The sequence below is a fragment of the Odocoileus virginianus genome, chromosome 31 (genome assembly GCF_023699985.2).
Source record: "Odocoileus virginianus isolate 20LAN1187 ecotype Illinois chromosome 31, Ovbor_1.2, whole genome shotgun sequence".
In the NCBI taxonomy this organism is placed as follows: Eukaryota; Metazoa; Chordata; class Mammalia; order Artiodactyla; family Cervidae; genus Odocoileus; species Odocoileus virginianus.
Genome location: NC_069704.1, coordinates 13,651,454 through 13,677,994, shown reverse-complemented (window position 1 = coordinate 13,677,994; position 26,541 = coordinate 13,651,454). Strand labels below are relative to the sequence as shown.

The 26,541-nt window shown below is 41.0% G+C and overlaps 1 long non-coding RNA gene, 1 other non-coding gene and 1 pseudogene across 3 annotated transcripts; all 3 read left to right on the top strand.

Moving 5' to 3' along the window:
• The first annotated feature begins 318 nt into the window (after positions 1-318).
• Positions 319-642, top strand: LOC139032336 (large ribosomal subunit protein eL42-like; annotated as a pseudogene).
• A 3,315-nt stretch (positions 643-3,957) lies between these two features.
• Positions 3,958-16,519, top strand: LOC110136597 (uncharacterized). 2 transcript variants are annotated; one of them, XR_002313685.2, is made up of 4 exons: positions 3,958-4,194; positions 4,846-4,990; positions 5,474-7,736; positions 11,937-16,519. It is a non-coding gene; the product is annotated as an uncharacterized lncRNA (long non-coding RNA). The 2 variants fall into 2 exon arrangements; XR_002313686.2 differs by lacking the exon at positions 4,846-4,990.
• On the top strand, positions 10,438-10,510 carry TRNAC-GCA (transfer RNA cysteine (anticodon GCA)). Its single transcript has one exon. It is a non-coding gene; the product is annotated as a tRNA-Cys (tRNA).
• Positions 16,520-26,541: the final 10,022 nt, after the last annotated feature.

Genomic DNA, 26,541 nt, shown 5'->3' with positions numbered 1-26,541 from the left:
CCAAGAATAGAAAGATATTTGGAAAATTTCCTACACTTCTAAGTAACTCAAAGAAAGTCAAATGAGAAATTATAAAATAATTTGAATAGAAAATGAAGAAACATCAAAAGTTGTAGGATAGGGAGGGAGGGGACATATGTATACCTATGGCTGATTCATGTTGATGTATGGCAAAAACCAATACAATACTGTAAAGCAATTATCCTTCAATTAAAAATAAATAAATTTTTTTAAAGTTGTGGGATAAATCAGTGTTTAAAGGGAAATTCATAGCATTCAAAATTTATAGTGCTACTACTCCAATAAACATGGCAAATTCCCAAATCTCACTAAACTTTCTATAGGAAGCATGATAAGCAAAACCCCCAAAATGACACAGTATAAGGGTAAATTCTGGCCTGTCCAGGGAAAGCAGTGTTACGACAGGAAGTACAGTGGCTATGGTGAGCAGGCTAAGTGGGTTTCCCAGCAAAAGGCTAAAATTACAAAGAAAATCATGCTAAGGCTTGAATGTGTTAAGCCCTATTATAGATCTAAAAGAATGCCAGTTATTAATAGATGCAGTATTATGAACTGGGAAGAGATAACAAGAGAAAAGTCCAGAGCATCCAGTTCTGGGCTTCACCTTTTGTTTTATTATAAAGGAAGTAAAATCTCGAGGTTATTTAACTTCAAAAAAACATTTATATTAAGAAGAGAAGAATGGTCTCAAATCAATGTTTTAACAAGAATTCACCTGAACAAACTAGAAAGAGGCAATATAAACCCAAAGCAAACAGAAGGACATAACAATATGAGCTGAAATCAATGAAATAAAAAAGAGAAAAATAAAATTAAACCAAAAGCTGTTTCTTTTTTTAAAAAAAAGACAACTGATGAACCTCTACTCAGCCTATCAAGAAAATGAAGGTACAAATTACCAAGACCAAGAATGAAAGGGGACATCATCAGGTCTACTAACATTATAAGAATAATATTATGAAATACGCCAATAAATTCACCAACATGGATGAAATGGATAAATTCCCTGGATAAAAACACAGCCCTGACATACTGTAGCAGACTGTGAGAACTCTAGTGTTTATCTGCCTAAGGAACTCCAGGTAAAGAAATCATAATGAGTAAGAAAAAGGAACCTTCCTTCAATGTTGGCAGGAACGTAAACTGGTACAGCCACTGTAAAAAACAGTAAGGAGGTTCCTTGAACACCTAAAAATAAAGTTACCATTATTGGTGGTTAGTCGCTAGGTTGTATCCAACTCAAACTACAGCCCACCAGGCTCCTCTGTCCATGGAATTTCCCAGGCAAGAATACAGAAGTGGATTGCCATTTCATTTTCCAAGGTATCTTTCTGATCCAGGGATCAAACCCGCATCTCCTGCATTGGTGGGTGGATTCTTTACCACTGAGCCACCTAGACAGCCCTACAGTTACCATGTGATCCAGCAATCCCACTCCTGGGCATATATGCAGAGAAAACTCTAACTCAAAAAGATACATGCACCCCAATTTTCATAGCAGCACTTTTGCAACAGCCATGGAAGCAACCTAAATGTCCATCTACAAATGAATGGACAAAGAAGATATGTGTGTGTGCATGTGTGTAATGGGATATTACTCAGTCATAAAAAAGAATGAAATAAATGTCACTTGAAGCAACATGGATGGACCTAGAGATTATCATACTAAGTGAAATCAGACAAAAATATGATATCGCTTATATGTGGAATCTAAAAAGAAAATGATACAAATGAACTTATTTATTAAATAGAAATAGGCTCATTATAGAAAACAAACTTATGGCTACCAAAGGGGAAAGGTGGGGAGGATAAATTAGGAGTTTGGGATTAACAGACACACACCACTACACATAAATTAGAGAAACAACAAGGACCCACTGTATAGCACAGGGAATCACATTCAATATCTTGTAATAACTGATGTAGTAGGAAAGAATCTGAAAAAGAATGTGTGTGTATGTAAATGTGTGTAATATGTATATATATACATATTCTAAATCTGAATCATTCTGCTGTACTCCTGACACTAACACAACAGCATAAGTCAACTATACTTCAATTAAAAATGAGTAAGGACATGGAAGCACTGAGCAAAACAGGTGTTTTTACTGGAGTAGAAAAACAGACTTGAGAGTAGCAGATGCTAAAGAAGGAGGAATCAGCAAGTACTAGATTAAAATCTTAGATAAATTAAGAAGCCACTGCATAGTTTGGTGAGAGACCATGAGAGTCTGAACTACCAAGATAGTAGTAAGCATGAAGAGGAGATTAAAATTTGAGAAATAGGTAACCAGCAGACTCAGCAGAACTTGGTATTTGAGTAATTACAGGAAGGATGAAGGAAGAGAAGCAAAGAAAGGTAGTTACAGGTCAGCCTTGGGATCCAGGGACTACTTGAGCAAGGGCAGTAGGTGGCAGAGGAAGACCATGGTCCACATTTACAGATTTTATGTATGGGATGTCTATAGGAGGTCAAAGTTGGTAATGTTTAGCAAGTGTTTGGAGCAAATGGGAGAAGTCAGCAGTGAAATAACTTATTGCAATTGCCTAAGAGACTATAGAAAGAAAAGTGGCTCAAGGGCAGAACCCTGGATGAGAAAATAATCTGAAGTTGGAGAAAAAGTTTATGATTTTGGAATAAGGCAGTTCTAAGCAAGTGCAATCATACACAAACCTGTGAAATGACGTCTTATAATATCAAAAACTTAGAACAAACCTACGTATCAGAGAAAAACAGAATAGTTCATATGGAAAACATTAAAAATAATCTTTAGGAAGGTGTACAATAATTCAGATATTGCTTATGATAAAACATTAAATGTCTTCCTACCTTTAAAAAAATATGTATATATATATAATTAAAACACTGAAAATAGGCACAGCAAAACTAGGAAAAATACATCAAAATGTTAGCGTCAGGTGTTCTGAGTTTAGGAGCCCACGGGTCCTGCCATCCACCAATACTATTCTGTATCTTGCAAATTCGCTATATAATATTTATGCCAAGAGAAAGACAACCTGTCCCCCAAAAGAAGAACCATGGTATTTCCCATCTCTAGTGTCGACCACCATCACGCCAGAGTTCCCGTGGAACGGTGCCCTCGGCCCATGGGGTCGGCTGGAGGCCTCAGGTGCAAAGCCCGCCTCCCTCTGCAGAGGGTCCTCAGGTGTAGTCTCCTCTCCAGTCAAGTTGCCCATTCCCGTCACGGGCCTTCCCCCTCGGGGTTTCACCGGCCCTTTCTCCTGGCCTGGCTGGGGGCACCAAGGCCTTCCCGGCAGCTCCTCATGAAACAAGTCCCAGCGGGCTGCGGACACCCCACACAGTGTGGATACTGGTCCTGCTGGGACAGGTGGCAACCACAGCAGAGCTTTTAGACCAGCCTTGGGCCCTGGAGCTCAACAAAGGCTCGCGGTTCCTTCCACTCCCCTTGCCACGTCACTAAACTGGTGTAGCATCCTGTGCCAGGCCTGTGGGAGGGTTGACATCTGGGTCGGGAACCCAAGGACTCACCTAGCGCTCACTAGACGACAGTCAGCATTACAGTGATGGCGATGAAGATGTTAAAGTTCAGGCAGAAAGGGCGGGTCCCGTGCTCAGGGCCTCTGGGGCCCTTCAAAGCCTTGGTAGGCCGCAACCTGAACCAAGGCCCCAACAGACTGAGGTGAAGCGACACCTGGTGGAGCGCCGCAGGAGCGGAGGTGGAAAAGTCTCTCAGACTGCCAGAAGGCCCTGTCATAATCTCTTTTGTGAGCAGAATGCCGAGCTCTGGCTTTGAGACCCAGGACCCTGAGAAGCAGTCGCTTCCTACAAAAGCTGGATATGCAGCAATGCAGGCCCCGCCCCCAGGCCTTGACCCCTGCCCTGGATGTGGCCCCGCCCCCAAGGGTCAAGCCCAGCTGGATGTGGGGGCGGGCGCAAAGTATCCTGGGAAGAGCCTCTACCCCAGAGGTTCGGCCCAACGCTTGCCAGTTAATTCCTCTAAACGGTTATTGACCGTTAGCTACGTGCGGTACTCCAGGCCAGTAGTGAGGGAGATAGAGAAGGTCCTGGTACTTAGGGGACCTAGACAGTAGCCCAAGATTACAAAAGAGAGTTGTGATGGAGAACGTGAGGTTGCTAATCTCGCCTTGGGAGGGTCAAGGAAGGCCTCCCAGAAAGACACCGAGCAAGAAGTAAGGAAAAAGGAAGGAAGGGTGGGATGCAACCGTTTTTGAAAATTTGGTGATGAAAAGGTCCCGTCCGGAGGCTTTATGGTTCCTTTCAGGAGTGGACCAAAGAACCAATCTGTTGAGGGTGTGGGAGGGGCAGGAGCTTGAGAAAAGTGAAGGAGGTTTGATACCGTTTATTGAGTAGATTGAAAAGAAGCTGAGTCAAGGACCAACGCTGTAAACACCACAAGGGGAGGGAACTTTGTTTTTCTTATTCGTGTGTCCCCAATGTTTGGAACAAGGACTAGAATACTTTTACCCAAAGACCCCTCTGGTTTCAACTGGATTTGGACAGTGCACAGTTGATATTTTTCACAAGTGACCTTCTTGCCCTTAGCCTTGTGTCCTGGGACAAAGCCACTGAAACAACTCATCCATTTTTTCCAAGTGACTTTGTGTTGAAGTCTATTATATCTAGGGCAAAAATCAGGGGTTTTGTTCACTAGGGTGTCGGCTAAATCTGGGAGGGTGCCTGGCTTGAAAGATCCCTTTTCCTGCCTCCTCTCCTTGATGCATTTAATCTTTGGTTCTCCTTAAGCTCCTCTCATCCTTTGGAGCTAAATTCTTTTTTTTTTTTTTTTTCTTTTCCTTGGGATCTGAAACTTACAAACACAGGGCTTCTACTGAGACCTAGGCTGCTCCAGAGCTTGGGAATTCCTTGAGTTTCTCTCTGTACTGTAATCTTTGAAAGGCTACCTAAAGTCATCTGCATTGACATATTCCTAAAGTGGAAACTCAGAGAAGATACCATCCTTCTTTGGTGAGCTCCTTCCCTCTAGAACTTTCCCCCAAGGACTGTGGCTAGGATTTAATGTGAGGGCAAGGTCTGGGGCTGACGAAGAGTGAAGAGTAAGAGATCCGTTAACTGCATTGGAACTGGGGGAGGAGGACATTAGCAATTGAATAAGCAGAGAAAGAGGCTGGTGAGGGACTGCTATCAAAGAATAGAAGGGTCGCCAGCAGGGACTCGCTGGGCAGCTACCTCTGAAGAGCTAGCTACATTTCTGCTGCAGAAGTTCCCAAGATTTTGGAATTTGGAGACTCCTGTGGACTATGCAGTTACTCCGGTGGGCCTTCACATCTCTAGAAGGGTTGGAGGGCTGTAAAGTAGTGCTCAACAGCAAGTGATACTAAAAAAGTTGCAGAAGAATTGAGTTGGTAGTTTGTTTTAGAATGTTTTAGAATGATCCCTTCTTTGTCCTCACAAATCTGGAAATCTACACTGTTTGTGATGTATCCCCAGGAGCTTCTGGACAGCATAGCTAAGGAAGGAGTGGCTGCTTGCTTCCACATGTCTGGTCACAGGCTCTCTTCAGAAACAGGACCCGCTGGCTGAAAGGGAAAAGCTCCTCCTGCTGGAAATCACAGTGTGAGAAGGTAGGGAAAAGCAAGCCCTTAACAGCTGCCCCCGGGGAGAAGGTTTAAATGGACAGTCGGTGCATAAGTGTTCTGCAATAGAAGCCAGACAAAGGGGATTTTCAGAAGATGAGCTCTCTGGGACAGTGTTCAGTAGGATTTAAATCAAGCCAAAGTGAGTCAGTATTAGAATCTGGCCATGGTGGGTAGAGACTGTACATGATGGTAGGGTGACAAGGCAAGTGAATCAGTGGAATTCATGGAGTTCATGGGATGATGTGAGAGATGGGAGACTGAGATTCTGATAAAAGGGTAGGATCTTGCAAGAGGAGGGATCTGGTTAGAGAAGAAGATCTAATGTCTGAGGTGTTCTAGGGGAAAGAAGAAAAGATCAATGATGGAGTGAAAGATGGCCCCTTACGATTGTAGCTCTGGAGGCAGAAAGGGATCTATCTGCAGGGTTGAGATTTAATATGGGGATCTGGGAGGGCAGAGTGGAGGCAGAGAGGACCTTGGTGGAAAAGATAAGAAAGCTGGTAATGGGGCAGAATAAGGATAAATGAAATACTAGGAGAGCTCGAGGCAAGGAGGACTCCTGGACAGTGGGGAGAAGGCCATAATGGGAGTGGGAAAAAAGGTGAGTGAGAACGTGGGAGCTGATGACAGAGCCTCTGGTGGCAGAGAGGAGGCCAGTGAAAGGAATGATGAAGGAATGGGACCAATTGTGAAGAGCAGGGCACAATGAGAAGAAAACAGATTATGCAGGAGCAGAGTCAGATACAGGGTCCTGGGAAGAAAGGCTGATAAATATCCCAGAAGGGAAATGACATAGCCAGGGTGGGTGGTAATTGATCTTCTGAAAGTTCTGGTGAAAGAATAGAGGCCAGAGTTTTAAGAAAGCTCAAGGAGAAGAGCTATTGGAACAGAAGGGGACACACAGGGAGCAGAATCTTTTCACAGGATTCCCCTAAGCAAAAGGTCAGACACCACAGTGATGCTCTCCCAACCCTCCCTACACACAGCTTGACCCAGAAATTACCAAAACTGCAAAAGGCTACGAGCTGCAGCCAGGAGCAGAGTCAGAACAAGAGGGTCTGGCAAGAATAAGGGCACCTGAAGCAGGCTACCCACCTGCTTCCCACTCCCTCACATCTGAGACTTCATTATACTCCTTTGTACCTCACCCCAAGGCTTGCTTTCTCATTCCGTTCTCTATTGGTTCCTCCTTCAGGAGCAACCCCAGGTTGCACTGGGGCCCTAAAATTATGTAGTGCATGCTAGGAAGTGAGAAACAGGAGAGAAGGAAAGAGATTAATCACTTCCAGAAAAGGTCTCATGCCACCACAGCTTCTTTCTGGCAAGTTCCAAAGGCCAGTATAACAAGAGACTGGGTTACATGCTGAAAAAGTAAAAATTCGTTTGACCTGAAAAAAATGAAAATCTGCCATGCCATTCATCAAGCTGGGTAAACAGACACAGATCACACATAAAGCCAGCTGTAAAATTAGCAAAAAAAATTCTATTTCTCCCAAGGAAACACACCAGCTATAAAGTGTCTAAATGACACTCAGTAGCAGAACTATTACTTGGTAACTGAGAAACCTTGTTTTCTAAAATCATAGTTCATTGGAAACTTTGCTTTTGAAATCATTTCAGTAAGAATAAAGCATCCTTTCCTGAAGGATCTAATTCACACTGACACAGAACACCTGCCTTGATTTTCAACCCAGATTCAGATAACGGTGTTTGGGATATAACCTTACATATCTATCTTCATTTGTAGTGCCTAAGGAAAGGAGACCTACTGTCCACTTTGCCGTTCAGATGTGATGTTGCTGCTTTACACAAAGCCCTGCTTTGCTTTAGCATATCAAAACACTATTTCATATAAATTTCACTTTATGCCACTCTTCCCCAACTCATATAACTTTTTCCCTTTCTTGGTGACACACCCCATGGTTCCTGTAATGTGTGACCTCCATTGCAATGAGCCACTAACCCTGATTTTGTCAGACTTTGCTCCAGGTGTCCCGATTAGGAAATTTGGAGAGTCTCTGAATATTTGCTCCGATCCCTCCCTACAAAGGATTGGCCTCCATGACAGTAACAATGTGCACATCTGAAACTTCTCGAGTCTCAAGATATTCAAGGTTTGTCTTTGATTGTGCGGCTTTGCACCGAATTTAGATTCTGGTTGTCTCTTTGATCCTTCAATATACGTTTATTTGTCCCCTGGAATTTTTGGTTTCCCATCAAACTAGTGTCCCTTGGTGAAATTGGGTTTTTAACACCCTGCCCTGCCTAGTGTTTATCTCAATTCAGTAACACAGTCGTGTCCGACTCTTTGCGACCCCATGGACTGCAGCACACTGGGCTTCCCTGTCCATCACCAACTCCTGGAGTTTGCTCAAACTCCTGAGCATAGAGTCAGTGATGCCATCCAACCATCTCATCCTCTGTCGTCCCCTTCCCCTCCCACCTTCAATCTTTCCCAGCATCAGGGTCTTCTCAAATGAGTCAGCTCTCCGCATCAGGTGGCCAAACTATTGGGAGTTTCAGCTTTAGCATCAGTCCTTCCAATGAATATTCAGGACTGATTTCCTTTAGAATGGAATGGTTGGATCTTCTTGCAGTCCAAGAGACTCTTAAGAGTCTTCTCAAACACCACAGTTCAAAAACATCAATTCTTTCGCGCTCAGCTTTCTTTATAGTCCAACTCTCATATCCATACATGACTACTGGAAAAAGCATAGCTTTGACCTTTGTTGGCAAAGTAATGTCTCTGCTTTCTAATATGCTGTCTGTGTTGGTCATAGCTTTTCTTCCAAGGGGCATGCGTCTTTAAATTTCATGGCTGCAGTCACCATCTGCAATGATTTTGGAGCCCAAGGAAATAGTCTCTCACTGTCTCCATTGTTTCCTCATCTTTTTACCATGAAGTGTTGGGACCAGATGCCATGATCTTAGTTTTTTGAACATTGAGTTTTAAGCCAACTTTTTCACTCTCCTCTTTGACTTTCATCAAGAGGCTCTTCAATTCCTCTTTGCTTTCTGCCATAAGGGTAGTGTCATCTGCATATCTGAGGTTATTGATATTTCTCCCAGCAATCTTGATTCCAGCTTGTGCTTCATCCAGCCCAGCATTTTGCATGATGTACTCTGCATATAATAAGTTAAATAAGCAAGGTGACAGTGTACAGCCTTGACATACTCCTTTCCCAATTTGGAACCAGTCTGTTGTTCCCATGTCTGGTTCTAATTATTGCTTCTTGACCTGCATACAGATTTCTCAGGAGGCAGGTCAGAGGTCTGGTATTCCCATCTCTTTAAGAATTTTCCACAGTTTATTGTGATCCACACAGTCAAAGGCTTTGGCAAAGTCAATAAAGCAGAAGCAGATGTTTTTCTGGAACTCTATTGCTTTTTTGATGATACAACGGATGTTGGCGATTTGAACTTTGGTTCTTCCGAGCTGGATGTTCAAATCCAGCTTGAACATCTGGAAGTTCATGGTTCACGTTCTGTTGAAGCCTAGCTTGGAGAATTTTGAGCAGTACTTTGCTAGTATGTGAGATGAGTGCAATTGTGTAGTAGTTTGAACATTCTTTGGCATTGCCTTTCTTTGGGATTGGGATGAAAACTGACCTTTTTCAGTCCTGTGGCCACTACTGAGTTTTCCAAATTTGCTGGCATATTGAGTGCAGCACTTCCACAGCATCATCTTTTAGGATTTGAAAGAGTTCAACTGGAATGCCAGCACCTCCACTAGCTTTGTTGGTAGTGATGCTTCCCTAAGGCCCACTTGACTTCACATTCCAGGATGTCTGGAAGTTTATCCACTGTCTTCTATTTGTCTCCGAGAACTTTCCTGTCTTCTTTGGGTATGAGAACTTGGTTTTAGGAAAGAGCTATCCACACTTCCTGAGAGCCAGGTGACTGCTGATTGTTCAGGTCAGCAAGGAGAGACAGCTTAACCTTAGGGTTGAGGACTCAGCACAAGTGATGTTTTACCTTTGATCAACAGTCAAGCAATCTCTCATGGGCTTGTCTGCTAACAAGCTTGTGCTACTTCCTGGCATAATTCACTGAGGATAAATTAAAATTATGTAGCCACCTGGGGATCTTTGACATGAACAAGAATGTTCGTTTGAGAAATGCTTTTGGCATAAAGGGAAAAGAAACTCTCATGAGACTGTATAGCTGGTCTGTCTGAGAGATCACTGTGATTAATGTAGAGATTTCCCCTCTGTTTCGTTCTTTAGGGATTAATAAGCACTAGTTTTTAATTGTATCGCTTGATAATACTGTCAAGGACTTGAGTAACTATTTAAAGCAGCTCTAATGACTTTCTTGTTTGTGTCTCTCTGTATATGAAAAAGGTTTTCCGGCATCTAAACTTTCTCCTCCTCCTTACAGAAAGATAACCTCTTAGTGATAATTTAATATTTGTCTAAAGCTACTCTCTCTCTCACTTTTTGTTGTTGTTATTGTTCTATCCTTGTCTTTTCCCTCACTGGGGACATTTTTTAAAGATTAATTGCTCAGGAAAAAAAAAAAACATTGTCACTATTTTGCATACTAAATAATAATAATTATCTAAGAAGTAAGAAAAATACCAGTAAATTGTCTTGCATTATATAATATAGACAAATGTATTTAAAGAATGGGCTTCATTACTACAGCTATGAGGGATGAGACCTTCAATATAAGAGCTTTTTTTTAGATTTTAAGGCTATTTAAATTTTGTCTCATGAATACAAAGTTTATAAAGTACATTTTTAAAATATCCTATAATATTTCTGATAAATCAATTGGGACAAATCAAAATGAGTTAATCATATTGATTGCGCTTCCCTGATAGCTCAGTTGGTAAAGAATCTGCCTGCAATGCAGGAGACCCAGGTTCAATTCCTGGGTCAGGAAGATCCCCTGGAGAAGAGATAGGTTGCCCACTCCAGTATTCTTGGGCTTCCCTTGTGGTTCAGCTGATAAGGAATCTGCCTGCAATGCGGGAGACTTGGGTTCAGTCCCTTGGTTGGGAAGATTCCCTGGAGAAGGGAAAGGCTCCCCACTCCAGTATTCTAGCCTGGAGAATTCCATGGACTGAATAGTCCATGGGGTCACAAAGAGTCGGACATGACTGAGCGACCTTCACTTTCACTTTCAATCATATTGATTAGAGACAACCCTCTATCTATATTGCTCTGGCTTTATTATATAAAATTAATGCTAAGACAATATTGTAGTATATATGACTAGTATTAAAACTTTTAAGACTTAAACTTTCTAAATTTTATGTATTGGTTTTATGGGGCAAGCAAAGAATCATTGTTAAAACATTTTAAGATTATAAAATATAAAATTGTTTTTAAGTAAAATCACAGGATAGATGCCTTATAAAGGGTTTAGATTTTATAAAATTCTTAACATACTACAAATCATAAGGACTTAATTTTTTAGCTAAAATTGTAACTTCCAAATAGTTAAAAAGTTAAGACTTTAGAAAATGTTGAGTTACTTGATATGTAATATTTGAATACCTGAACAGTTTCTAAGCTTAAAAAAAACCCATATACACATAGTTTTAATTTATCCATATTCATATGTATTATATAAGGGCTATAGATTAATAGAGTGTGTAAGTGTGTTTGGTTGATGTGTTCGTTCTGTCTTCTGAAAATGTAAAAGGTCATCTAAAATGTGTACCCATAGAAATTTAGTTTAGCAGTTTAGTTTTCCCTGTGTCTAAAGAAAACAAAAATTGGTTACTTTGGCTAAATGTGGTAATCAATAAAATTATAAAAACTGTATTTAGTATCATAATTATAGAAAATGAGAATGTTTATAAGACAATGGTTTATTAAGGAATTATTTATTAAATGATAATTCAGTGTAATATATACACTTGTTTTAATGTGCTGAGATAAGGTAAAATTAAAAACTAAAATTGTGTGTGTATTATATATTTATGTTTACATATACATATAAGGCATTTAATATGCTTTAATTCTATAAAATTAAAAACTAAAATTGTGTGTGTATTATATATTTATGTTTACATATACATATAAGGCATTTAATATGCTTTAATTCTATAAATGACAAAAAGGAAAATTCAAGGGTATATTTGATGTTAATAGATTTATTCACAGAAAAAGGCTTATAAATCTTTTATTGCAAATTTTAATATACACAAAAAGAGTAATAGTAGGGTTTTCTTTCCATAAAATGAGCAAGTTATTTTGTGCCTATTTAAGAGTTTTCTTTTGATTTACTAAAGTATCCTGATAACTCTCTGTCCTCCTGTCATTCTCTTGAATAATAATACAAATTTCTTTATTTTTTTTAAGTTACTAGATCAGATATCAGAGGAAGACTGTGGTTGAGCTTCAGTGAGGACCTTACCAGGTACTGTTAACAACTAACACAAAAGTAATTCCAAGTCAACAGACACAGGATACAAAGTGCTTGAAAGTCTGTCCTAAAATCTCAGAGGAATCGGAGGAATCATCCCAAAGCAGATAACAGCAGGAAGTGTCGCCTCCCAGAGACCCACCAGATGAGATCACCAGAGCCGCAAATTGCCTTTTGCTCTTTTTCTTTGAGCTTTCCTCTCTGCCAAGTTAAGGTTTAAATTGTTGACACTGCTTAACTATGAGCTATGGTACTTTGAAGGTCTTTATCCTTGATACTGTTTTCTTTATTTTTCCTCCCAATTGCTCACTTCTTGGTATGAGTCCAATGCCAGGCTACAGTTTGCTCATGGTTTGGCGACAGTACGCAATGACCCTGTCTGCTGGGTTTGTACTCACTTTCTTCGGGTGCCACCCAGCTTCCTTTGCTATCAGTTTCTTGGAATTAATCCACTCATTTCCTTCCTTGGTGGGTAAGACTCAACCAGGAGGTGGGCAGGGGAGGAAAAGTAGTGTAAGAGGCCAAACAACCAGAATTTTGAAACCCCCTGTTACGTCATAAATAGAAAGCAAGGTTTCAGCCCTAAATAAAACAATGCTCCTGAAAACTTTTGTGAAAATTTAGCTATTCCAAACAAATTTTCACAAAAGTCAGTAATGGAAGATGAAAGGAGTGATAAGGGGGTACTTTGAGAAAACAGAAAACAGGGAATTCCCTGACGGTTGAGTGGTCACTGCCAGGGGCCGGGATTCAGTCTGTGGTTGGGGAACTAAGAGCCGCAAACCACACAGAGCAGCAAAAGAGGAAAAAAAAGCAAACAGAACACAATGAGAGGAAATGAGACAGTGACGAGTTCCGTGAGGGAAGATGGGCCCCACAGGGTACTCAGTCAAAAGAGAAAAGAGAGGTAACTGTGCCTCTGGCGAGGCCCCAAAGAAGGTAGAAGGCAGTGCCATAGAGTCTGTAAATGGTCTGGAACTTGGACCTCTGTGGAATCCAGTGAGAAGGTAGAAACCAGAGGTACACGGGATGAGAGAGGCCTGGTTGCAGGTTTTCTGAGGCTCACTGAGAGGCTGCAGGTGGAGACTGAGCTGACCTCGCTCAGAGGAACGGTGGGAGGCCCAGGACACTGAGGCCGCATCATCTCCCACAGGCTCCCAAGACAGTAGAATGTCAGCTTCCGTGGCCTCGCCTCCCTACTCACAGTGAGGATCTTAATAAAAATGCTTGTCACAAACTGCCTCTAGCAGAGAACTTGTCCAAGTGGCTGCAGACGACAAGCTAAAATCTAGAAGGCTGGGATGGGGGCCTCACCGAGCCAGAAGCACACTCCATTCCCCCACATCCCAGACTTCACAATGCTTGTCTGAGTCCTCACACCAAGGCTTCCTTTTACATTCCCTTCTCTGTAGGTTTCCCCTCCAATATGAACCCCAGGTGCACTGAGCTCCGGACTGCAGGAGTCAGGAAGGGGGATACAGGAAACAGGGGAGAGACTAATCTGTTCCCCAGGAAACCTTATTCTGTGCTCCAGTAGATCCTTTTCAGTCAGCCTCTCTAGTCTGAGAATCCAAAAGCCTGGGTTACTTGTGGTGAAGAGGAGAACAAAGTGTTATTTTAGGAGGCTCAGTGGAATGATGCTTTGTGGCAGAGACATTTTGGAGACTATGACTTTGGAAACACCAAATTTAGTATATAAAATTGTCCATGACAATAATAGTAAGGGCTTTCACAGACATTATCTCATGTAATCCTCACAACAACCCTGTGAGGTATGGAGGCCAGGAATTACCTCTGAGGAGGAACCTGAATTTTGGGGAAGTTAAATAGCTTGTCCAAAATCAGGATCAAGGAGCTCTGCCTCGTAAACCAATGGTGGTTCCAGTGTATCTCCCACCACCACCAGTGGGCAAAACTCATGGTCCAGTTCCATCATTCTTTCACTATGCTTCCTAATAGAGACTTGCTCTAAGAACTGACATGCTCAGAGTTTGTGGACCTGGGCCTTCATGGGAAGGTGAGATTAACACCTCTAGGTAGCCCAGAGTTGACTAGACAAAATCTTACCTTTTAATGCTACACCTTTGTTCCTCTTTTTGACTCTGCACTAAAGTTGAGAGACTAAAGTGAGTGACTACGACTGAATTTTCACTTTCTTCTCCCTAGGCAAGCCATAGACATTTATTCATGGATAATCTGATTTTCCATATCAAGTTACTAAAGCTCCATGATCCATCTCTGTTAGTCACTTTAAAGTGGATAAAAATATTTTCTAGTTTTCCTTTGAAATTTTCATGAAGGGTTTTCTGTATGTCATGTTCAATTGATTTTTTCAGTCCTTGTCCTTTGCAGATGAAGGCCACTAGTTTCCAAAACTGCAGGTGCATATATATTCCTTCACATGGGACTTGCCCCTGCTCACAGAGGCTCAGCATCTGATTCAAGGCTTTCAAAGGCTCAGAGGACTGCTCTCCATAGCAACCCTAACACAAAGGGAAGCCTTGGCCCGGAGACACCTCAGATGGAACAAAACAGGTGAACAAAAGTTGAAGGACCCTGTCCTCCTGCAGGAATCCTGAACTCAATAGTCCAGTCCATGGTCAGTGACTCACTCACTGTGGTCAGGATTCTACCATGGATCCCTCTACCACCCCCCAGAAGGTCTGTGAGCTTCAAGTCCTCCCCTGTCCCCCATATTCTAATCTTCCCTGAGAGTCTCCATCTTAGGTGTTTCTCTGTCCCAACATAATTGATTTGGAAAAGGAGGAAAAGGTTAATCTCTGCTGGTGGCTGGCCCTAGGATTCCTTTGTCAAATTAATGTGTCTGTTTTCCTATGTGTTAGTAAACTTCATTTCTCTAAATGGTAGAGAAATGGAAAACTGGGTACCATGCTATACAGAAAGTATGAAACGGAACTAGAACCCCAAGCCTCACTGAGATGCATCTGAAAGCAGAGTTTATCTGAAGTGCACCTCAACCTCAGACAGCTGAGGAGCTGTGGAATAGTGACAGTGTTCTTGAGGGTGGGAGAGGGCCCTTAAAGAGGAAGGTGAACTCACAGTTCCTCTTCACAGCAGCCAGCCTGGTAGCTCCCTCCAGCCTTCCCTGGGTCTTCTAGATCCTTCCATCTTTCCATATCATAGATACACTGTAGCATTATTTTCTATTTATTCCTCCTCCAACACTCACTGTGTTGTCCATTACCTCCTTGGTCACCTGAGCTTTAATCTTACCAATTATATAACCTTTGAAAACCTGAAGTTCTCCCAGGAATTTTTGCTAATTCCCAGAGATTTGCATTCTCAGGATTTCCTCTGTTCTCAGGTTCAGCTTCCTACCTCCCAGGCCAGACACAAGACACAACTCCACATTCACTCATGAGAGTCCTCTTTCACATAAAAGCATTAGTGAGCAATGTAGTTTTTACAAAAGATATTGTGAGGGTGATGAATAAGGCTATGTATGGGCAGACTTCACTCCTGGCAAACAGCTTTAAGATTCCTGACTGCTAGACGAATGGATGATGAAGCTGTGGTACATATACACCATGGAATATTACTCAGCCATTAAAAAGAATTCATTTGAATCAGTTCTAATGAGATGGATGAAACTGGAGCCCATTATACACAGCGAAGTAAGCCAGAAAGATAAATACCATTACAGTATACTAACACATATATATGGAATTTAGAAAGATGGTAACGATAACCCTATATGCAAAACAGAAAAAGAGACACAGATGTATAGAACAGACTTGTGGACTCTGGGAGAAGGCGATGGTGGGATGTTTCAAGAGAACAGCATTGAAACATGTATATTATCTAGGGTGAAACAGATCACCAGCCCAGGTTGGGTGCATGAGACAAGTGCTCGGGCCTGGTGCACTGGGAAGACCCAGAGGGATCGGGTGGAGAGGGAGGTGGGAGGGGGGACCGGGATGGGGAATACATGTCAATCCATGGCTAATTCATTTCAATGTATGACAAAAACTACTGTAATGGTGTAAAGTAATTAGCCTCCAACTAATAAAAATAAATGGAAAAAAAAAAAAAAAAGATTCCTGACTGCTAAATTAAGCACTGAATTATTTCCTTCCCTGAAACAGTCCTAGCCCAGGGCACTCAGTCCTTTCCCACCCAGATGATGAGGTTTTGCTGAACTGGCAGCAAAACTATCTCTCAAAAATGAGGGATAGATTCTCAGTTAACATTGCTGCTGAGATAGCATTGTATTTGGGTCCTTTCAGTGAACAGAAAAAGAAAAAAAAAAAAAAACATGAGTTCATATTAATATGTACAATTCAAATTTAACACCAAGTTTTTACTTTGTATCTCATTTCTCTCACAATGAAAACTTTGGATCTTAGTAACATTAATGTTATTTGTTCTATTCATATATATATATATGTGTGTGTATATATATATATATATATATGTGTATATATATATATATATAAATGTAATATTAAACTTATAGTACAAATATTACCTCTGATAATAAAATTGAGTGAAGTTTCAAGTTATTTGCAATTTTTTTTTCCTTAGAATATACCCTACCAAGAAGATAAACCAGAAGAGCATGTTCCAAAGTCACTTGAAATAATTCTTATCTCTATGTGGGAATATAACCAATTTGATAAAGAGTTAAGGTTATTGGTTTCAATTTATTCTCAATTTTAGGATTGGCTTTACTTTCCCTGTATTGTTTTTCAAAAACTAAAACATTTACATGGATCTAAGTCAAAAATAAATTATACTCAGAGACGTCTTACTCCCAGCTCTTTCATTTGATTCAAAACTAGATTTTATTTCTTCTCTCAAGATGTAGAAGGAATGTGAGAAGCAGGAAAGGATAGGAACTTTGTAGAAAGAAACTGTAGTCTAAATCGACTTGCTGTTTGAGGTTGGGGTTTGGGCATTTCCTACTTTTTAAGACTTGATTTTTTTACATGAAAATGAGAACAAAATAACCATCTCCTAGAACTATCCTGCAGATTAAATTAGATAATATCTGTGAATTGCACAGTCTGTATCAAGTACTCAAAACATGACAGATATTCAGTATATTTTATCTGAAAAGCTTAATAAAACTTAGAAATGTTAGACCAGCTTGTCACCCAATTTTGGTGTCCTTTTAAAAATATTTTTCCATAATGTAGAAATAATGTTGTATGATAATACTCAGAATTCAGAAGATCTTTATCTCCTGTAGCCTATATCTAAAGAGCTATAAAAGGAACTTTAGAACCCAAAATACTAGATTTGTTTGGATGGCAGTAGTGAGGTAGACTACCGAGAAAGATATAATAAGGAAGGATACTCAAAAGAGATATGTTACAGACTGAATGTTTGTGTCCCCCCAAAATTCTTTGTTGAAACTGTCCCACAATGTGAACGTGTTAGGCGATGGAGCCTTTAGGAGGGGATTAGGATTAGATGAGGTCATGAGCATGGAGCCTTTGTGAATGGCATTAGAGCCCTCTTTCGAGTCACTAGAAAGCTTGCTTCCTATCTCTCTCTTCTGCCATGTGAAGACAGCGAGAAGATGGCTAGGAAACAGGTTCTCAACAGACACCAAGTCTGCCGGCAACTTGATCTTGGACTTCACAGCCTCTAGAACTGTGAGAAATAAATGTTTGTTGTCTAAACCACCCAGTCTATGGTATTTTTGTTATAGCAGCCCCAACAGACTAACAAACATCAGTTATAGAACTAAATGAAAGTGGGATAAAGCCCTTGTTGCCGTTTCATCACTCAGTCATGTCCAGCTCTTTGCCATCTCATGGACTGTAGCCCACCAGGTTCATCTGTCCATGGGATTCTCCAGGCAAGAATACTGGAGTGGGTTGCCATTTCCTTCTCCAAGGGATCGTCCCAACCCATGGATAGAACCCGAGTCTCCTGCTTGGCAGTCATCTCCCTTTTGGCAGGCAGATTCTTTTGCCACTGAGTCACCTGAGAAGCCTGATAAAGTCCTTAGCAAACTCTGAGTTCAAAAATGAAACTACTTACTATATTATCTGTAAAACATGCCTAAAACAGAGACTTAAGGGTAGAAAGGCCAAGAGAATTCACTGATAAATAAAGTAGCTAAGTGAAAAAGCAAGTACACAAAAATCAAGTTTCTAAAATTTTACCTAGGGACTTAAGATTGGAGAGGGAATTTGTGGTAGGAGAGTAAGGTACTGTTTTTTAGAACTGAAGCATTCTAATAAAAGGTATCAGTTTTCCCTAAATCTATAAATCATTGCAGCTACCAGTTTGGGGCAATTGTCTAACATGGGAGGAAAGCTCATAATCCTATAAGCATATCTTTTTAAAAATACCATAAAAAGCTCTAGAAGATTATCATCTTGGAGTAGGAAATGCATTTGTATATTTTAAAGCTATTTTCAAAGTATAATAGAGCATGCTTTTAATAATTCAAGCAGCACATAAATATATAAATCACAAAATGTAAACACTCTTTCCATCCCTCTCTACTCCCACTGCCTAAAATGGTGAGGTTAGCACAGTTAACAATTTGATGTGTATGGAAAGGCACACCTCACTGCCTGCATTTAGTCCCAGAGCCACACCACACTTAGCGGCAAAGGAGGCTGGTAAATACAGTCTGCAACTGAGCAGCCGTGTGTCCCGCTAAAAATCCAATCGAAGGAGAGTGTTTTGTTAAAACAACCTATTATTCTCTGCCATGGCCTTCTTCCTACTCTACCCATCTTCAACAGGAAGGCTTGGCTTTTTCTTGATCTGGCTGTGAACCTTTGCCATTTGCTAAATTTGGCCTTGGTTGGGGGAAGTCTCCTTAATGCCATCACATCTCCTGGTGACATATAGCTGGCCATGTGAGCTCCCTGACAGTGATGGAAAAGCTGGGGCCTGAAGATGGTGTCTGGGAACTCAGGCTAGAGCTCCAAACCCATTGTGTTCTGAAGATATGGTTTTGATGTGTGGAGTCTTTTCCCCCAGTATTGTGAAAGACCCTGGAGAAGGAAATGGCAGCCCACTCCAGTATTCTTGCCTGGAAAATCCCATGGACCACGGAGACTGGTAGGCTATCGTCCATGGGGTTGCAAAGAGTCGGACATGACTGAGCGACTTCATTGTGAAAGAAACTGGGTTGACTGTTACTGGAGGTAATTCATTCTTGCTCTCCATAGAGGGAGCATGGTCACATTTCTGCAAGAGTGCACTCCTGCCAGGTTACTTGCACCTGCAGACAAGTCTGTTCCTCTTTAAGTGATTCTTTAAGGATTAAAAAGCGGTGCAAAGACTTTGGACAGGCCAAGCTGCACACAGCTGCGCCAGAAGCTCCAATGCTGCGGAGAGAGTACAGGACAAGACCCTGGGGAATCTCACAATGGTCCCAGCTCCTCTGTTCACCAGTGATGTGATCCTTGGCAAGCTGCTTCCCAACCCAGAGCCTCTGTTTTCTCATCCAAAAAGAAGCTGGAGCAGATCATTTCTGTTTCATTTCCCCAGTTGTCCATGACCTTTTCCTATCTATTTCTTGTTGGGAACACTTCAGCAGTAAACTTAGGGGAAAGGCAAATCTTTCCTTCTCATCTGTTTCTCATGTGTCCATTACCAGACGTGGAAGAACCCGAGGTCTTCAAAATGGCTCACCCCTGTGCACCTCCTGGAGACCAGGAGCCTGGGCTGACGTTTTGGGTCAGTCTCAAACAGGTGTCAAATGGATTTTAACATGGTGTTCACTATTGGTTCCCACAATCAAGTCCACAGGGAGACTGGGGTAGGCAGCAAACACGGATAGGAATAAAAAATGTATGTAATGGTTAGAGCAGTATTTTCGCTTTAAGACTCTATGGACATACCCAGGGCATGACACATCCTGAAACTAAGTCTTTGGTTTTTAGGGGTGAAAGTGACAAAAAACACAGATCTCCATAAAACCTACTACAGGATGAGTAAAGAAAGAATGAAATGTCAATGACATCACCTTTTCAGGCTCTTAAACTATGTTGCCAAAGTTCTAATGTTTTCTCCTTTTCTTAAAAATAAATTTCATCTTCATAGCACAGCATATTAAAAAGCAGAGACATTACTTTGCTGACAAAGGTCCATCTAGTCAACATGTGTTGGATGGAACAACACATATTGTGTTATATATTGACCAGAACATTTATATTGCATTTTACACTTTATAAAACACTCAGCTACATTTTCTCTTTTATCTTCAACAAAGCACTGGGAAGTGTAAGGACAGGTAGTTGCCGTTTTCCAAATGAAGAGCCTGAGGTTAAACAGCTTTCCTAAGGCCACATGGCTAGTGTGAGTTGATCTGGACAACTCTGAAACTCTCCACAGCCTCTATGTTGATGCCTCATGCTCCACACGTATGTGTGTGTGTGTGTTTGGTTATATCCAACTCTTTGAGACCCCATGGATTGTAGCCCACCAGGCTCCTCTGTCCATGGGATTTTCCAGGCAAGAAATACTGGAGTGGGTTGCCATTTCCTACTCCAGGGGATCTTCCTGACCTAGGGATGGAATCTGTGTCTCCTATGTCTCTTGTGTTGGCAGGCAGATTCTTTACTACTGCACTACCTGATTCTTAAATGTGGCTTCACATTAGAACTACTTGGAAATTTTAAAAATAAATATTAGTAACTTGTCCCACCCCCAGAGAGTTTCACTTAACCACTCTAAAATGTGATCTGGGCATTAGTATTATTTTTCACATTTCTCCATTTTCAGTTAAACTTTGATTGTGAGATAACAGTAGATTCATGGACAGTTGTGAGAAATAATACAGAGATCCCATTTGCCCCCATTAGTAACATATTGCAAAACTATAGTATAATATCACAGCCATGACACTAACATTTATACAGTCAAGATGCAGAACAGTTTCACCATCATAAGGAGCTCTTGAACTTTCCTTTTATAGGTACACCCAGCTCCCCTTACCTACCTATCCCTAACCCATGGGAACCATTAATCTGTTCTCCATTTCTATAATTTTTATCATTTCAAGAATGTTATATAAGCAGAATCTTGTAGTATGTGACCTTTTAGGATGCATGTTTTTTTTTTCACTCAATACTACAATACTTTGGCCACCTGATGCAAAGAGCTGACTCATTTGAAAAGACCCTGATGCTGGGAAAGATTGAGGGCAGGAGGAGAAGGAGACGACAGAAGATAAGATGGTTGGATGGCATCACCGACTCAACGGACATGGGTTTGGGTAAACTCTGGGAGTTTGTGATGGACAGGGAGGCCTGGCGTGCTGCGGTTCATGGGTCGCAAAGAGTCAGACATGACTGAGCGACTGGACTGAACTGAACTGAATTCCCTGGAGACTCATCCAAGCTGTATTTCAATCTCTCTCTCTCTTTAGTCACTAAGTTGTGTCTGACTCTTGCAACCCCATGGACTGTAGCCTGCCAAGCTTCTCTGTCCATGGGATTCTCCAGGCAAAAATACTGGAGTGGGTTGCCATTTCCTTCTCCAGTATTTCAATAGTTCATTCCTTTTTATTGCTGAGTAGTATTTCCCAGTATGGATATACCAGATGATTTCACTGTTGAAGGACATCTGATTTGTCTCCACTTTCTGGCTATTATGAATATTTGTATACAGGTGTTTGTGCAAAGAGAAGTTTTCATTTCTTTGGGATAAATGTCAGTGCAATTGCTAGCTGGTATGGCAGTTACATGTTTAGTTCTGTAAGAAACTAACAAACTATTTTCTAGAGTGACTGGATCATTTTATATTCCCAAGAGCAATCTCATGTGAGTGACCTACATTCTCTTCCTCACCAGCTATGGTGTTGTCATCATTCTTTCTTAAAAGCCATTCTGATGTGTGATAGTTCTCCTTGTGGTCTTAATCTGCATTTATTTCTCTAATGCTTAGTGATATTGAGGTTTTTTTCTCACGTCCTTATCTGCCAACTGGGCTTCACCAGTGGTTCAATGGTAAAGAATTGCCTGCAATGCAGGGGACTTGGTTCAACTCCTGGATCAGGAAGATCCAGATTTCCTAGAGTAGGAAATGCAACCCACTCCAGTATTCTTGCCTGAAAAATCCCATAGACAGAGGAGCCTAGCAGGCTGCAGTGCATGTGGTCACAGAGTTGGACATGACTAAGTGACTGAATCCGAGCACATTTGCCAACTATATATCCATTTTAGTGAAATGTCTGTTCACATCTTATGTTCATTTTTTAATTGGATTATTTTTAACTATCCAGTTTTGAGAATTCTTCACAAATTCTAGATACTAGTCCTTTGGTGGATATATGGTTTTGCAGATATATATATATATGGATATTGTGGATGTTTTCTCCCAGGCTATAGATTGCCTCTTTTTTTGCTTAATAGATTTTTTAAGATAGATTTAGATTTAGAGAAAAATTGAACAGATAGTACAGAAAGTTTCCAAATATCAGCCCCCCAATCTGTACACATTTTCCCTATTATTGACATCTTGCAGTCATGTAGCATATTTGTGATAATTAATGAACCAATATTGATATATTATTATTAACTGAAGTCCATAGTTTTTATTGCTGAATGATACTTCATTGTACAGATGTACCACCATTTAATCTATTTAAGGACATCTCAGTTGCTTCCAGTTTTGGGCAATTAGAGTAGAGATTCTATAAACATTCATGTGTAGGTTTTATGAGAACATAGGTTTTCAATTCACTTGAGTAAATACCTAGGATTATGATTATTAGATCATATGGTAAGAATACGTTTAGCTCACTAAAAATATCAAACAAAAAAACAAATTGTCATTTAAAGTGTATGTACCGTTTTGCATCTTTTATATGGGATAAGCATCTTTTCATATGTATATTTGCCATCTGTATAGCTTCTTTATTGAAGTGTCTGCTTAGACCTTTTGCCTATTTTTTAACTGGATTATTCATTATCTTATTGTTGAGTTTTAAAGAGCTCTTTGGATACAAATCCTTTATCAGATGATTTGCTTTGCAAATATTTTCTCCCATTCTGTGATTTGTTTTTTCATTTTCTTAACTGTCTTTCACAGAGCACAAGTTTTTCCCTGTTAATACAGTCCAACTTAGTTCAATTTTTTCACTCATGCACTCTGCTTTTGGTGTTGCATCTGAGGTGTCATCACCAAACCCAAGGGGATCTAGATTTTCTGGAAGATTTATAGGTTTGTGTTCTACGTTTAGGTCTATGATTCCATTCTGAGATAATTTTTGTGAAAGGCATAGAGTCTGTGTCTACTTTCTTTTCTTATATTTTTGAAGAAGGATTTCTAATGGTTCTAGCTCATTTTATTAATATTTTCTCTACTGAATGCTTTTACGCCATTGTCAGCAATCAGTTGATTATATTTGTGTGTCTATTTGGAAACTCTCTATAGTGTTCACTGATCTCTTTTTTCACCAGTGCCACACCATCTTGATTATTATAGCTTTATAGTAAGCCTTTAAGTCAAATAATGCCAGTCTTCAACTTTTTTCTTCCTCCTCAGCGTGGTCCTGGCTATCATGGGTCTTTTTCCTTTCCATAAAAACTTTATAATCAGTTTGTCAATATCCACAGATTACTTGCCTCCAAGTAGGGGTGTAAGATCATTTCTCCACTGGGCCCCCATCACAGGAGCATAAAGAGGAGAAAGGTAAGTGCCAGCTAGCCCCACCTCTCATCACCTTGTTCTGCCTCGGTGCTGCTGCATGCGGACAGAGGTGCAAGAGCACTAGACCCACTGACACCACCCTACTGGGGCGATCAGAACAGGGCACTCCCCGCCACGTGCGGGAGGATGAAGGAGATCAAGTCCTTACTCAGCCCCATTGAAACCCATTCCAACTATGGGTTTTTTTTTAGATTTGTGTGTCTGTCTATTTGACATCCATTCATCACTGGGCCGCTTACATTATATTTTCTTTTTTATTTGTGATGCTCTGGCATTTGGAGACCTTACAAAAAATAAGAATATTCAGTTAATATAAGTAATTCCTAAAGATAACAAGTTGCCTACAAGCACATTCTTCTTTCACTTTTTGGAGTCTTCCTATGTTGGAGAAGGAAATGCAACTCACTCCACTATTCTTGCCTGGAGAATTCTTTGGACAGAGGAGCCTGGTGGGTTACAGTCCATAGGGTTGCAAAGAGTCAGACACAACTGAGTGACTAACACACTTAGGTTTGTTTGGTGGGTTTTATGGTCAAAGTTAAACAAAGCTGGACACTAATTTAAGTGATAAGAATAGATTTTAATCACCAAATGCTATTATAGGAGAGAAAAGAGTTCCATCTTGATTTATACAGAGGTGACTGTGAATTTTAAAGGGAAAATGAATGCATAGAGAGGAAGTCAAACATGGGCTTGAGGAGAGTCAAAGAAGTGAAAAATAACAAAAGTATAAAGCAGAGGTTAGTCCCTGGGAAACCCACCTGGGCCCGCCAATTGGCATTTATTGAAGTTAGACTCCTACCCTCCCACAGAGCCGGGGAGAAAAGGAGTATATCTTTCTCCAGGTGTTGGCTGGAACAAACAGTAAATTCTTTGGGTATCCTGAGTTTTCTCAGACAGACACTCTAAAGGGTAATGGGGGTCATCCTAGGGATGCAGCCTTAAGTTATTTAATGATTTCCCCACTTTTCTCGACTTCCCAGGTGGCCCAGTGGCAAAGAATCCACCTGCAATGCAGGAGGCGAGGGTTCGATCCCTGGGTCAGGAAGATCCCCTGGAGGAGGAAATAGCAACCCACTCCAGTATCATTGCCTGGGAAATCCCCACGGACAGAGGACCCTGGCAGGCTACAGTCTATGGGGTCACAAAGAGTCAGACATGACTAAGCAACCAAACAATGACAACCAGGCTTTATAGGCCAAAGCTGAGGCTTAGTTAAGAGTGGGCTTGAGGGGCCCTGACTAGAGTTCGGCCAAGGGAGTCTCTGTCAGTGTGCAGGGGGTTTTAGCTGCAAAAGGAAGGGCCTGAGAGAACAAGGTGACTCCATCTTGGTGCCAGAAGTCCTGGACATGAGGAATTTTGAAAGCTCCTCATGTGATTCTAATAAACAGCAAAGTTTGAGAACCACAAGGCCAAGACAAGAGCTTGGCCCTCTGTTTTAATGCTCCCCATCACAAAGACAAATTATTTTATGGAGACTGCATGCTCTATGTACACGTGTGTGCAAACATGTACATCTGTACAGGTGTATGCATGAATGCAGGCACATGCCAGGCTGAGAGGTAGATAAGAGGCCTGGTTCTCTCAGGCAACAACAAAATGAAGAAAGTACTGAGAACTACCAAAATGTACCAAGCTGACGTTTTTTAGCTTAGTTCAGTCACTCAGTCAAGTCCAACTCTTGGTGACCACATGGACTGCAGCACTCCAGGCTTCCCTGTCCATCACCAATTCCTGGAGCTTGTTCAAATTCATGTCCATTGAGACAGTTATGCCATCCAACAATTTTATCCTCTGTCATCCCCTTCTCCTCCTGCCTTCTATCTTTCCCACCATTAGGGTCTTTTCCAATGAGTCGGCTCTTCGCATCAGGTGGCCAAAGTACTGGAGCTTCAGCATCAGTCCTTCCTATGAATATTCTCAGAACTGATTTCCTTTAGGATTGACTTATTTGATCTCCTTGCTGTCCAAGGGACTCTCAAGAGTCTTCTCCAACACCACAGTTCAAAACCATCAATTCTTTGGCATTCAACTTCCTTTATGGTCCAACTCTCACATCCATACATGACTACTAGAAAAATCATAGCTTTGACTGATAGATCTTTGTCAGCAAAGTAATGTCGTTGCTTTTCAACATGCTGTCTAGGTTGGTCATAGCTTCTCTTCCAAGGAGCAATTGTCTTTTAATTTCATGGCTGCAGTCACCATCTGCAGTGATTTTGGAGCCCCCCAAAACAAAGTCTCTCACTGTTTACTTTGTTTCCCCATCTATTTGTCATGAAGTGATGGGACTCAATGCCATGATCTTAGTTTTTTCAATGTTGAGTTTTAATTCAACTTTTTCATTCTCCTCTTTCACTTTCATCAAGAGGCTCTTCAGTTCCTCTTCACTTTCTGCCATAAGGGTGGTGTCATCTGCATATCTGAGGTTATTGATATTTCTCCAGGCAATCTTGATTCCAGCTTGTGCTTCATCCAGCCTGGCACTTTGCATGATGTACTCTGCATAGAAGTTATATAAGCAGGGTGACAATATACAGCCTTGACATGCTCCTTTCCCAATTTGGAACTAGTTTTTTGTTCCCATGTCTGGTTCTAACTGTTGCTTCTTGACCTGCATACAGATTTCTCAGGAGGCAGGTAAGGCAGTCTGGTATTCCAATCTCTTTGAAGAATTTTCCACAGTTTGTTATGATCTACACAGTCAAAGACTTTGACATAGTCAATAAAACAGAAGTAGATGTTTTTCTGGAACACTCTTGCTTTTTTGATGATCCAGTGGATGTTGGCAATTTGATCTCTTGTTCCTCTGCCTTTATCTAAATCCAGTTTGAACATCTGGGAGTTTTCTTGGTTCACATATTATTGAAGCCTGGCTTGGAGAATTTTGAG